A 13,789-nucleotide genomic window follows, 5' to 3' on the forward strand; every position below is an offset into this window, starting at 1 on the left:
ACAGGACACTACCCTGAGGAATTCCTGGAGCGATGTTCTGGGACCACTATAGCCTGAAACTACAGTACTACAATCTGATATTCAATGCTCCCTAGCGATGTAGATGCAAATATATAGGGTTAGGATTTCATTTAATCTCATCTGATTAGTATTTTGGGTTTCTTTTTGTCTTTGTACATCATCTCTAACTTTGTACCGTAACTAGAAATACTGAATGAAAAGGTTAAAGTTGTTCAATCCTGGGATGTTTTAGGGTTTGATCAGTCTGTGGGAAAGTGTGGAGTGTAAAATTTGTGTGTCATGAAACAGTTAGCCAGGCTAGTTTTCAGATAACAGGTGGAAAAATGGAGAGCAGAATGAGAAACAAGTGACATCTGTTGTTTCTGCTCGAAATGCATATTTTTTAAGAGTGTTGGTCACAATGCCAAAATCAATTTTCAATGACAGTGTATGCTTTGAAACACACGATAAGATATGGAGCTTTTATCTTTGCAATTTGTAGAGATGATAAGAACTGGAAAGGAACAACGGATGTTATACCCATTAATATGGCTTCATTTTTCTGTATGTCTGCCATTTCAAGCTATCATGTGTATTCAATCCTGCCTCATGATTAATTACAAACCTTATTCTGGTGGCAGGACTCTGGTACTTCCTTCCCAACAGAAGGCAAAGGGCTGAAATTACATGCCCCGGCACGTGTCTCCAAGTTCTCGGGGGTTGAAACAAGTCCCGAAAGATGTGCTGTTGGGTAATTTGGACATTCTGAATTTTCCCTCTGTGTACCTGAACAGGCGCCAGACTGTGGCAACTAGGGGCTTTTCACAGTAACTTCATTGCTGTGTTACTGTAAGTCTACTTGTGACAATGAAGATTATTATTTAAAAAGTGTATTATAGTCCTTCTCGTTGTGTGTTTCTTTACTTTTAAGTTAATAAATATTCTTTATTAATTGATCACACAATTGACTATACTACTCCTCCCTAATTGGCGTATTTTTCCTCACAGTATACCAAATTGAAAATATATACCACTTGATGCACGATCAATTACACAAAGACCAGAGTAGGATGTAATTGAGGCTTTATTACACTGAGATGTGTGGCCTCCTACAGCAGCTAACAAAATAGCTGCTGTACTGGGAGCACACATATTTATACTCCACCTACTGGGCGGAGCCAGCAGGCAGGGATCTACCCCCGTAACTGTAGTACCGTAAAGCACCGATATCAACATCCTATATATACAATACATACATCAGTGGTAACTACCACATTCATCCCCTGTTAAAAAATGAGTCCGGCGGGGGTGGTGGAGAACTATATACAGAACGTCGTGTTTTAAAAGTACAGATAATATTACAAATTCAGGCGGTCCGGTGCCTTGATCCGTCGTTGGGAGCGCCGCAGTGCTGGTGGCGACTCCGGCGGCGGCTTGGACTTCGGTGACTCCGGGAGCGTGTCGAAATCCTCTTCATCCCCAGGTGTGAGCAAGGGGAAGACGAATTGTCCCGGAGCGGGGGCTGCGGTGGGGTGTGCCGGGGGGGGGGGAGGGTGGCGCCGGGTCGGAAGGGGGGGGTGTGTGTGGAACCAGCTGGTGCCAGGTCCCTGAGGGAGACTGTGTCTTGGCGGCCGTCGGGGTAAGCTACGTAGGCGTACTGTGGGTTAGCGTGAAGTAGCTGTACCTTCTCAACCAAGGGGTCCGCCTTGTGGAGGCGAACGTGTCTACGGAGGAGAACGGGTCCTGGAGCTGCCAGCCATGTCGGGAGCGAAACCCCGGAGGTGGACTTCCTAGGGAAGGCAAAGAGACGTTCTGGGGGGGTTTCATTAGTCGCGGTGCACAGGAGCGACCGAATGGAGTGAAGTGCGTCGGGGAGGACCTCCTGCCAGCGGGAGGTCGGGAAATTTCTGGACCGTAGGGCCAGCTGGACGGCCCTCCAGACCGCCTATGGGTCGCTGCTGCTGCTGACGTTTTAATTTTCCCTGAGAAGCCATCGGACGGTATTATGCCCCCGCCCAACAGCAGCAGCTCTGTACACTTGGCAAAATTATTTACGCATATAAGTAGGCATCTGTTCGTGGTGTTGTCGTCCCTTGCTTCTCCCAGACGGAGTTCACTGCCGTGGTCATCTCATGCGTACTTCCGCTTCCGCGGCCCTCCCGTCTTCTCTGTTCCTGTGGACATTAAGTTTGTTAACATTTCCCTGCCTCCCCCCTCCCCCTCCCTTGCTCTCCTCTATTGTTCCCTGTTTCTTCCCTCTACCCCCCCCCCCTCTCCCCGCTCCAACCCCCCCCCCCCCCCCTCCCCGCTCCAACCCCCCCCCGACCCCCCCGTGGTTCGCCTTTCCTTCCTCTTAGATTTAGCTGTCCCCCCCTCCCGGTCTATCTCTCCCTCTCATGCTTTGGCAAGTCCCCTGTTTCTTGGCTACCTGGCTATTCTTCTGCTTGTTCGTTGGCCACAAACAGGTCCGGGAACAATTGGGTGAATGGCTCCCACGTTGTGTGGAAGCCGCCGTCTGACCCTCGGATGGCGAATTTGATTTTCTCCATTTGGAGAGATTCCGAGAGGTCGGACAGCCAGTCTGCAGCTTTGGGTGGTGCTGCTGATCGCCGGCCAAACAGGATTCTACGGCAGGCGATCAGGGAGGCAAAGGCAAGGGCGTCCGCCCTCCTCCCCATGAAGATATCTGGCTGGTCTGAAACCCCAAAGACCGCCACTTTCGGGCATGACTCCACCCTCACCCCCACCACCTTGGACATTGCCTCAAAGAAGGCTGTCCAGTACCCCGCAAATCTGGGGCAAGACCAGAACATGTGGGCATGGTTGGCTGGGCCTCCTTGGCACTGCTCACATCTGCCCCCCACCTCCGGGAAGAACCTACTTATACGGGTTCTTGTTAAGTGGGCTCTATGTACCACTTTTAGCTGCGTCAGGCTGAGCCTTGCGCACGTGGAGGTGGAGTTGACCCTGTGCAGTGCTTCGCTCCAGAGTCCCCACCCTATTTCAATCCCCAGGTCCTCCTGCCACTTCATTCTAGTTGCGTCCAGTACGGTGTTGGTCCCTTCTACCAGTCGGTCATGCATGTCACTGCAGTTTCCTTTATCTAGGATGCTTGCGTCCAGTAACTCTTCCAGTAGTGTCTGTCGTGGTGGTTGTGGGTATGTCCTTGTCTCCTTTCGTAGGACGTTTTTTAGTTGCAAGTACCTTAGCTCATTCCCCCTGGCTAGTTGGAATTTCTCTGTCAGTGTGTCCAGTGTTGCGATCCTGCCGTCCGTGTATAGGTCCCTGACTGTCAGTGTCCTTCTGTCCTGTCCCCACCTTTTGAAGGTGGCGTCAGTCAGCGTTGGCGTTAACCTATGGTTGTTGCAGATGGGAGCTTTACCTGACATTCTGGTCAGGCCAAATTGTTGCCTTAGTTGGTTCCAGGACTGGAGGGTGGCTATTACCACCGGGCTGCTGGAGTGTTTTTTGGGTGGGGATGGGAGTGCTGCCGTGGCGAGGGCCCGGAGGGAGGTCCCCAGGCAGGAGGCCTCTTCCGCGCGCACCCACTCGGCTTCTGGCTCCTTGATCCATCCCCTTATTCGCTCGGCCGTCGCCGCCCAGTGGTAAAGTTGTAGGTTTGGGAGGGCAAGCCCCCCCTGGATTTTGGTTTTTGTAAGACCTTCTTTGGGATCCTAGCATTCTTCCCCCCCCTTCCCCCCCCATACGAACGCCATGATTAGTTTGTCCAGTGCTTGAAAAAGGCCTTGGGAATGTAGATCGGGATGGATCTGAATCGGAAGAGGTACCTGGGCAGCACGTTCATTTTGATCGTCTGGACTCTCCCTGCGCGGGAGAGTGGGAGTGTGTTCCATCTTTGCAGGTCTTTTTTTACTTCCTCCGTCTGACTGCTGAGGTTTCATTTGTGGATCCCTTTCCAGTCATGGGCTATTTGGATCCCCGGGTGTGGAATTTATGTTGGGCTTGTTTTAACGGCAGTCCCGTTAGGGCTGCCCCACCTACTTGTGGGTGTAGCGGGAAGATCTCGCTTTTGCTCATGTTGAGTTTGTAGCCCGAGAAGGCGCCAAACTCTTTCAGGAGCGCAATGATTCCGTCCATGCTGCTCTGTGGATCCGAAATGTAGAGGAGCAGGTCACCTGCATAGAGCGAGACTCTGTGCTCTCTGCCGCCCCTTCGGATCCCCCTCCGGCTTTTTGCTGCTCTGAGCGCGATTGCTAGTGGTTCGATCGCTCGAGTGAACAGCAGCGGTGACAGTGGGCATCCTTGCCTGGTGCCCCTGTGCAGCTGGAAGTATCGGGAGTTGGTATTGTTGGTCCCTACGCTCGCAATGGGAGCGTTGTATAGGAGCTTTACCCAGGAGGTGAACACTGTTCCAAGCCCAAACCGCTCCAGTACCGCTATGAGGTGTTTCCATTCGACTCTGTCGAAGGCCTTTTCTGCGTCTAGGGAGACGATCACCTCTGGTGTTCTCTCCCCGGAGGGGGTCATTATCACGTTCAGCAGGCGCCTGATGTTCGAGGTTAGCTGCCTACCTTTGACAAAGCCCGTCTGGTCCTCTGTGACCACCTCAGGTACACAGTCTTCTCACCTTTTGGCCAGTATTTTGGCGTCTGCATTCAGCAGTGAGATGGATCTGCATGACCCACATTCCGTTGGGTCTTTGTCTTTCTTAGGTATCAGCGAGATTGAGGCCTGTGCTCGCGTGGGCTACAGTGTGCCCCTCACTAGCGAGTCTGTGAACATCTCCCGCAGGTGCGGGGTCAGTGCTGTCGCAAATTTTTTGTAGAAGTCCGCCGGGAACCCATCGGGTCCCGACGCCTTCCCCGCCTGCATGGAGCTAATGCTGTCCATGATCTCTCCCAGTGCAAGTGGTGCTTCCAAACCCCGTTTTCTGCCCTCCCCCACGACTGGTATGTCCAGTCCACCAAGGAACCATTTCATCCCAGACTCCCCCATTGGGGGCTCTGAGGTGTACAGCCCTTGGTAGAAGGCTTTGAAGGTTTTGTTGATCTTTTCCGGTTCTGTTTCTAGCATGCCTCTGGTATCCCTGATTTGTGCAATTTCTCTGGTGGCTGCCTGCTTTCTCAGCTGGTGTGCCAACAGGCGGCTGGCTTTGTCTCCGTGTTTGTATAGGGTCCCACGTGCCTGGTGGAGTTGGTGCACTGCTTTCCTGGTGGAGAGCAGGTCAAAGTTCCTTTGTAGCTCTTTCCTCTCCACCAGGAGCTCTCTGGTCGGGGCCTCGGAGTATTTACGATCTACCTCCAGTATGGAGTCGACCAGCTGCTGCCTAGCCACCCTTTCCTCTCTATCTCTTCGCGCTTTGAAAGCGATGATTTCCCCTCTTAGTACGGCCTTTAGTGCTCCCCAGAACGTGGAGGGTGAGACCTCCCCATTCTGGTTGTTCTCTGTGTACTCTTCAATGGTCCGTGATAAGCTTCTGTTGAAGGCCTTGTCCGCTAGTAGGGCGACGTCCAACCTCCATGTGGGGCGTTGGGCCCTGCCCGTCTCCAGCCTCACGTCCATGTAGTGTGGAGCGTGGTCTGATATCACAATTTCGGAGTATTCCACCTTGTCTATCCCCAGAAGCACCGTTTTCCCTACTACAAAGTAGTTAATTCTGGTGTATACGTTGTGTACTGGGGAGAAGAAGGAGAATTCCTTCTCCCCCGGGTGGGCGAACGTCCAGGGGTCCACCGCTCCCATCTGCTCCATAAAGTGACTGAGTTCCCTTGCCATGCTTGAGGTTTTCCCCGTTTTGGGGTTTGATCTGTCTGTCTTTGGGTCCTGTACACAGTTGAAGTCCCCCCCCCCATGATTAGGCGATGCGTCGCTATGTCAGGGATTTCTGCCATGGTCTTCTTGATGAAGCTCATGTCGTCCCAGTTGGGTGCGTACACGTTAACTAGTACTACCGGTGCTAGTACCCATCCAGGGCCCCGCTGACCATGACATACCGTCCCCCTGGGTCCGTAACCGTCTTTGTAGCCCTAAATATCGTCGTCTTGCCGATCAATATCGCCACCCACCTGGCCCTTGTTCCATAGCAGGAATAGTAGGTTTGTCCCACCCAGCCCTTTCTTACCCGCAGTCGGTCCTGCTCTCTCAGGTGTGTCTCTTGGAGGAAGACTATGTCAGCCCTCATATTTCTTAGGTGGGTGAGGACTCTGGATCTCTTCACTGGGTCATTGAGTCCCCTTACGTTCCAGGTGACTATCCTGGTGGGGGCCTTCTGCCATGCGGGTACCCTGCACTCTGGGGTCTCCCTTCGCCCAGAGACCGTACTGGGTGGGTGCTTGCAGCGATTCCTTGTTTCGAGCCCTTGGTTGTGGCACTTTGTAGCCCAATTCCTTTTCTAGCCTTGTTTGTCCCTCCTTCCCTGTGTCGCCCCTCCCCGGTCTCTCCCTCCCTGTGCCCCCCCCCCTTCCCGGTCTCTCCCCTTTCCCCCCTCTTCCTTGTACCCCTCCTTTGTCCCTCTTTCCCCTGTTCCCCTGTCCCCTGTTCTCTGTTGAGTGGTTCCCCCCCACCTCCAGCCTGGCGCCTTACCCCCTGTTGGGGGCGCGCTGCGGCCCTGCTTTCTTGCATGTCCCCGGCACTAACTTTCCCGCTAGTACGGTGGCCCCCCTCTCGGGAGTTACTGTCTCGTTTCTCCCCTGCCCAGCCTCTACGGTTTTCTGCCCGCTCTTCACCTATCCTACCCTGCACTCCTCTTGCTTGCTCTCCCATCTCCGCTACTCTCGTTCCCTCGTACTTGGGCCTGGCCTCCCACCTGAAGTGGTCTCTCGGACATTGGTTTGTTCTTTGTTCAGGGTGCGCTCGCCGTGGCGTGGGCGTGGGGGCCTGGCGTTGCCTCACCCATCCCCTCCCCCCCGTCGGCGTGTTGTTGCCCCTTGCCAGGGCCCCCTCATTTCCACCTTCGCAGGTGGTTTTCCAGCCCGTGTTCCTCAACAAACCTGTTTGCTTCGGCAGGGGCTGTAAAGAAGTATTCTCTTTCTTGGTATGTGACCCAGAGTTTCGCTGGGTACAGCATACCAAAAGGCACATTGCTCTTGTGAAGAGCTGCTTTCGCTCTATTAAACTCGGCCCGTCTCCTGGCTAGGTCTGCCCCAATGACCTCGTAAATTCTAATGGCATGTCCTTCCCATTTGCAGGTTCTGTTTTTCCTGGCCCAGCGTAGGATTGTTTCCCTATCTTGGTACCGGTGCAGTTTAGCTGTAAATGCTCTCGGGTGTTCCCCCACCCTGGGCTTCGGGCACAGCGACCGGTGTGCTCTGTCCATTTCTGGTGGGCTGAGAAAGGTTTTCTTCCCCACTAAGTTGCCCAGCATTTCGGCCACGTATGCCGTGGGGTTTCTACCCTCGATCCCCTCTGGTAAGCCCACTATCCTGACATTTTTTAATCCGGAGGCTCCCTGAAAAAGCCCAGACTTCGTGGAAATGTGGGAGCCTTTTTGCGGCGACCGCTCCGCTCAAGAACGGCACCGGAAGTGACTCACCGGGAAGTTGACACCGCGTGGAGAGGAGGTGCCTGCCGTAGAGTGTGTTAGTGCGCTGAGCGTAGTTTTCCTTCAGTAGCGCCATGGCCTCTGCGTAGGTCGGCGCATCCTGGACAAGTGGAAAGACGTTGGAGCTCAGCCGCGTGTAAAGGATCTGAAGCTTCTGAGCTTCTGGAATTTCATCTGGCGCAGACCCGATGTACGCTTCAAAACAGGCTGGCCAATGTACAAAGTCCTTTTTGCCGGTGTCTGCTTGCGGATGCAGCTGCAGGCGATCTGGCTTGATGCAGAGGTACATCTTCTGAAAAACTCAGTGTAATAAATTGATGCACGATCAATTACACAAAGACGAGAGTAGGATGTAATCGAGGCTTTATTACACTGAGATGTGTGGCCTCCTACAGCAGCTGACAAAATGGCTGCTGTACTGGGAGCACACATATTTATACTCCGCCTACTGGGCGGAGCCAGCAGGCAGGGATCTACCCCCGTACCTGTAGTACAGGGTCCTTACCGTAAAGCGCCTATATCAACATCCTATATATACAATATATACATCAGTGGTGACTACCACACCACTAAGAACCAATGTTTCAAGTTGCAAATTCTGGGTTTTGGGATACTCTCACATTTCCACAATCTTGGAATGTACAAGTTTGTGTTGGATCTTTAAATGGCGACAGATATAAATAAGATTGAAGCAATCCAAAGACGATTTGGCATAAATCAGTATGAGAAATGCACTAGTGTCACATTTTTGAACAAAGATTTGAAATGGGAATCACTGCAGCAAAGGATGGAGTAAGATCGACTGAGCATGTTCTATAAAGTGTGGAATGGCCTGGTGGGAACTGACAGAAACAAGTACCTGGTGCCACCCCCCTGGCAATGATAAAACGCAAGGCAGCCATCCACACAAACTACACTACATTTGTTTCCAAGGCAGTGCATCAACAATCATTCTTCTCAAAGACAATCCCGCAAGGGAACAAGCTGTCAAAGGAAATAATGCTGCACCTGGCTGAATAGGAGTGAACTGGCTCCCCGTTATTCAACCCACTCAGTTGGTCACAACAAAGGATTTTTAAAATAGCTTTTCCCTGTAAATGTCTTTTCCAATCCAGATATATATATATATTTTTTTTTTTTTTGAAATTTTTTATTTAAAACAGATTTGCAACATTTACAGAGAAAAAAGGTCATATACAAAAGCCTTAACATATTGAAAACGAACAGTGGGAGAGAATAAACATATTAATAAAGCACTTCCCCAACCAGCTCTATTTACCCATGCCCCACGTCTCAACTAACCTAATATGGCTCTAACCCCCCCCCCACTTCCCCTCTCCCCCCCCCCCCCCCCCCCCCCCCCCGGGGTGCTGCTGCTGTCGGTTTCCTATGCTATTCCCTGCAAGCGACTATCTCCCCCGGGGATTTCTGATCCCCCCTTACCCTCTTAAGCCTTCTCTGCTCTCTCTCCCGGCTGCCCCCCCCTCCCGACCCCGAGGTCTGACCTGCCAGGTCTGCCCCGCGCTTGGCCCTAGCCCGCCCCTTCTCCTATTCTCCCTGGTGCCCCCTGACCTACGCTAACTACGTTGACCCCTGCCCTTAGCGCCTGGCTGTCTCCCGCCCGAATGCTCGGGCCCTCCCCCCACACCCCAAAGACCCATTAACCTGATTGTATCTCCCCGTGCCCTTTCAAGTCCCTTACCCAGCCCCTAGCCCATCCCCCTATTAGAGGCCCCGGTCTCCCGCCAAAAGGTACCAAGCGCGGGACCCCCTTTGCAGGGCCCCTCTTCCCCCTCCCCTCCCCCCCCCCCCCCCCCCCCCCGTTGCAAGCTCCCAAACTCGCCCTAAGCAGTGCGCCCTCCAGTCCCCGTTCTCTGTCCAGGCTGAATACAATCTTAAATAAAACATTACAGTACAGGATAATTTAACAGACCGCCGCCACACAACAGCTCTGTGAGCCCAGAGTCCTTTAGTTCAAGTCCAGCTTCTTCTTTTAATAAAAGTCCATTCCTAGTCAAAACAAGTTAGGTTAACATACCGCCGCCACTGTAGAGCATTGAAAAACAAACCAAATGTCCGTTAGTTCAAGTCCAGCTTCTTCTTTTAATAAAAGTCCATTCCTAGTCAAAGCAAGTTAGAACACTGAAAAAACTAAGTGCCCGTTAGTTTAAGTCCAGCTTCTTCTCTTTAATAAAGGCCCAAACCTGTTCTGGTGTCTCGAAGTAGTGATGGAGTTCCTCAAACGTCACCCAAAGCTTCTTAGGATACAGCATTCCAAATCTCACCTGCGTTTTGAAGAGGGCTGCCTTTACCTTGATGAATCCTGCACACCTCTTGGCCAGCTCCGCTCCCAAGTCCTGGTAAATGCGCACCTCGGAGTTCTCCCATCTGCTGCTCCTCTCCGCCTTGGCCCATCGCAGCACCCGATCCCTGTCGGCAAGCCGGTGAAAGCGAACCACCAAGGCCCTCGGTCGGTCACCCGTCCTGAGTTTCCTTGTGGGGGCTCTGTGCGCCCCATCCAAATCCAGGGGTCGAGGGAATGCCTCCGGTCCCATCAGCGCCCCGAGCATACCCATCACTTATGCGCCCGCATCCGATCCCTCACAGCCCGCGGGGAGGCCCACGATCCTCAGGTTCTGCCTCCTGGCTCTGTTCCCCAGCTCTTCAAGCTGCTCCTGCATCCTCTTCTGGCGAGAGTTCAGCTCCTCCACCTCATCCTCCAGCTCCGTTACTGTGTCCGCCTGGGTGGAGAGCTTCACCTCGACCTCCCTGAGCGCCTTCTCTTGGACCGCCTGCGCCTCGACCATCCGATCCATCACCGCCCTCATCGGGTCCAACGTGTCCCTCTTCAAGTCCGCTCCCTGTTCCCTGCTGGCCGCCATGCTTCGCCACCTGGTCTGGGATCCCCGCTGCTCCTGCTTCGAACTTTGCCGCTCCACTCGACCACTTCTGGTCCGACTGTCCATACCCCGGGAGGAAAACCTCTTCTTTTCGTCTCCTCCACCGATTCAGGCCGCCAGGTCCCGAAGAAATCCTGCAATACAGGTCCGTTTGCCCATCGCGGGCGGGAGCGATCCGCAAATATATTTATTTTTAATGAGGAACCAATCAATATAGGTTTTCTTGAGTCAAAGAAAGAGTACGTTTATTAGTTACTAAGCCCGAGAAAAAAATAACAAAAGACGCGACAACATGCACACACATCTCAGAAGTAGAAAGATCTTGGGCAAAATTATCCAAACATCGTGCTGGATCAGGCGATAAAAGCAGTATAAAAACCAGCAAGTGTTGCAGCTGCCTTTTCTAGCTCGATCAAACGCCACGCTGTGAAATTTCAAAGTGCTGGCGAGGATTACACACCCAGCTTGGGGTGGAGTTCAGAGATTGATCACAAAGTGAAGTTTGCCTCACCTCCCATTGGCTGTACTTATCTCCGAGCCGCCAATATGGTCATTGCGACTGGATTCCAAAAACGGAAACCAGTAGCAACGTGGAGACCCACTACAATGATGCCATGCCGCGAACAGGGGCGTGATCGAACGGTGTATCAGCATCCTGAAGATGAGGTTCAGGTGCATGGACCGCTCTGGAGGGGTCCTCCAGCATAGCACTAGGACAGTCTCCCACAACGTGGTGGCCTGCTGCGTCTTCCAGAACATAACGCAGCAGAGGGGCAATATGCTGGAGGAGGGGGATGAATGGCAGGCCTCGTCCATTGAGCAGGATGCAGCAGAGGACCAGGATTGGCAGGCACGGGAGGCCATACAAAGTATGCACCAGGGCCGGTGTGCACAGGACACTCTAGTCGCCTCCAGGTTCACTGACTGGGTGTCCTGACCGATAGCACAAACATCCCAAGACCACAGCACCCACCCCACCCTCCCCCCGCCCCCCCTCCGGTTGACCACCTCCTCCCGTGACTACCCTCCCATCACCACCACTGCCCACTCTCCCACACCCCCGCAAGCTCCTCCGTGATTCCTACCTGCCTCACTACAGGGTGCAAGTCTTGGGTTGGAAGTAACAACAGGTCTGGCCTATGGGATGGGGTATGATGATGACCTGCTCTGCGATGAGCTCCGGTGCTCCGCATGGTTTGACAACGTCTGACTCCTGCCCAAGGTAGCACTTTCCACGTCCACCAGTGAGATCCCTGCATGCGAGCTGGCCATTCCATCACACAGTCCCACCAAACCCTTGAGGTGGACGGGGTGGGGGCCGGGTGCGGGGGATGGGGGTTAGTTGATGTTGAGAGGGAGGGAGATGGGCAGGGTACCAGGGCGATTTGTGGTATTCAACTTGGGGGCCACTGGCCAGTGTCATAACATGCACCCATGCACATCATGAGGTAAAAGCAGGCATTGACAGACACCCAGGTGAGCCAATCAACAAAGAGAACAGAACACGACCAATCACCAGACAGAACACCAGAGGGGGACTTCCAGCTATAAAACGCACGAGGCATCAGCACTCGACCTCTTTCCACTGATGACAATTGTAGTGACAGTCAGGGTGTACAAGTCATTCAACACATTCTGCACGTGGATCAGAGCTAGCCTGGTCTAGATAGTTAGAGGTAGTTTACTTAGAGTAGTAGAGAATCAACCCACAGGCAGCTGTGTGCTTCGTTACTGAAGTTCAATAAATCTTGAACCAACGCCTACGTTTGGTGTATGCATTATCGTTTAACTGCATCGTGTTGCAGTCCGTATTACCCCAGGGTGAGTAACACAACATGATACCAGGAGTGACTACTGCTTCTAAGTAATTTACCTTCGAAAATTCACTGACGACCAGCAACTGCCTTCCAGCGGCTTGGAAAAGATGCAGGCACCTCCACAGCTCCGGATCTCCGGGAACCTTGGCACCAACTGGCGGGTCTTCAAGCAGAAATTCAGTCTATACCTTGAGGCCTTGGGCCTCGAACGTGTATCTGATGCCCAAGAAATCGCGCTGCTACTGTCGACTGCGGGGGGCCAGGCCATCCAAATCTTCAATTCGCTCACTTTTGCCGACGGTGAGGACAAGACCAAGTTCCAGACCGTCTTAGCCAAATTCGACAGTCACTGTGAGGTCGAAACGAACGAAAGCTTTGAGCGTTATGTCTTCCAGCAGCGCCTTCAGGGTAAGGATGGGCCTTTCCAGTCTTTTCTTACTCATCTTCGCATTCTAGCGCAATCCTGCAACTACAGTGACACCGCTGACTCCCTCATCAGGGATCAGATCGTGTTTGGCGTCCATTCCGATGTCCTGCGGGAGCAGCTCCTAAAAATTAAAAATATGACCCTGTCGGTGGCTATCGAGACGTGCAAAGTCCACGAACAGGCGAAAAGTCGCTATTTCCGCCTTATGTCGGCAGAGCAGGACCAACTTATATCCATGCGGAGTGTTGGGCATGGGCCGTCTCCAACCTGACATCCTTGGATGCAGCGTGGTTGGAGATAATCACGGACTATTTTACTCTGAATATTTCTGGAAGCACCGATGGAATTAGCATCTCATGATTGATTGTAAAAAGTTAGAGATTCCAGTCTGTTCTCCAGAGTTGGGTACTAAGTACCCAGAAAATTCATTGGGTTTCAACTCTCGATGTCATCAGTAGGTTTGTGAGCATTTCCTATGAAGAGGAGATCCAACAAAAATTTCCTTTTACCTTTCAGAATCAAAAGGAGGTCTTGTGGTGCAATGGGTAGTGTCTTTCCCTCGAAGCTAGAAGCTCCAGGTTCAATCCCTATCCAGGGAATTGATGGCCACAGGAGGTGCATTCATTACAAGACCAACAGGTTGATCATCGACCTGCGAATCGTTCCAATATGCCCATGACAATGGTAAGAACCGGAGAGATCCCAAGGCAGCTGTTCTTGATGCCAAGTGGTGCTCCTCAAGCCAGAACCAAGCAATTTATTCCAGAAAATTTGAGTTACAGAAACTGTGCTCTGCCTGCCTTATTTATCTCTGAACACAGGAACCTGTCTAAGTTTAGGGATCAGTACACTGGACCTGACTACTATTTTTCATAAGAGAATAGCTACCACAGTCAGTAACCTTGCATGCCCAGGTTTGTTACGTTGGGGGCATGATTTGTTTCTTGTCACTGTACCTGTGGAAAATATGTACAGCTGCTTCAGGAGCTGCTGAAGCTGCTGACAGACACTGGTCTTAAAGTTAACCCTTGAAAGTCAAATCTCCAACAGCCTGTAAACTGCCCATGGTGCTATAATCTCAAACAAAAGATGGCAGACTTGATCAGCAGAATGTTGATGTGATTTGGAGACTGGCAGTGCCAGC

The sequence above is a fragment of the Scyliorhinus torazame genome, chromosome 1, assembly GCF_047496885.1.
Source record: "Scyliorhinus torazame isolate Kashiwa2021f chromosome 1, sScyTor2.1, whole genome shotgun sequence".
Taxonomy (NCBI): Eukaryota; Metazoa; Chordata; class Chondrichthyes; order Carcharhiniformes; family Scyliorhinidae; genus Scyliorhinus; species Scyliorhinus torazame.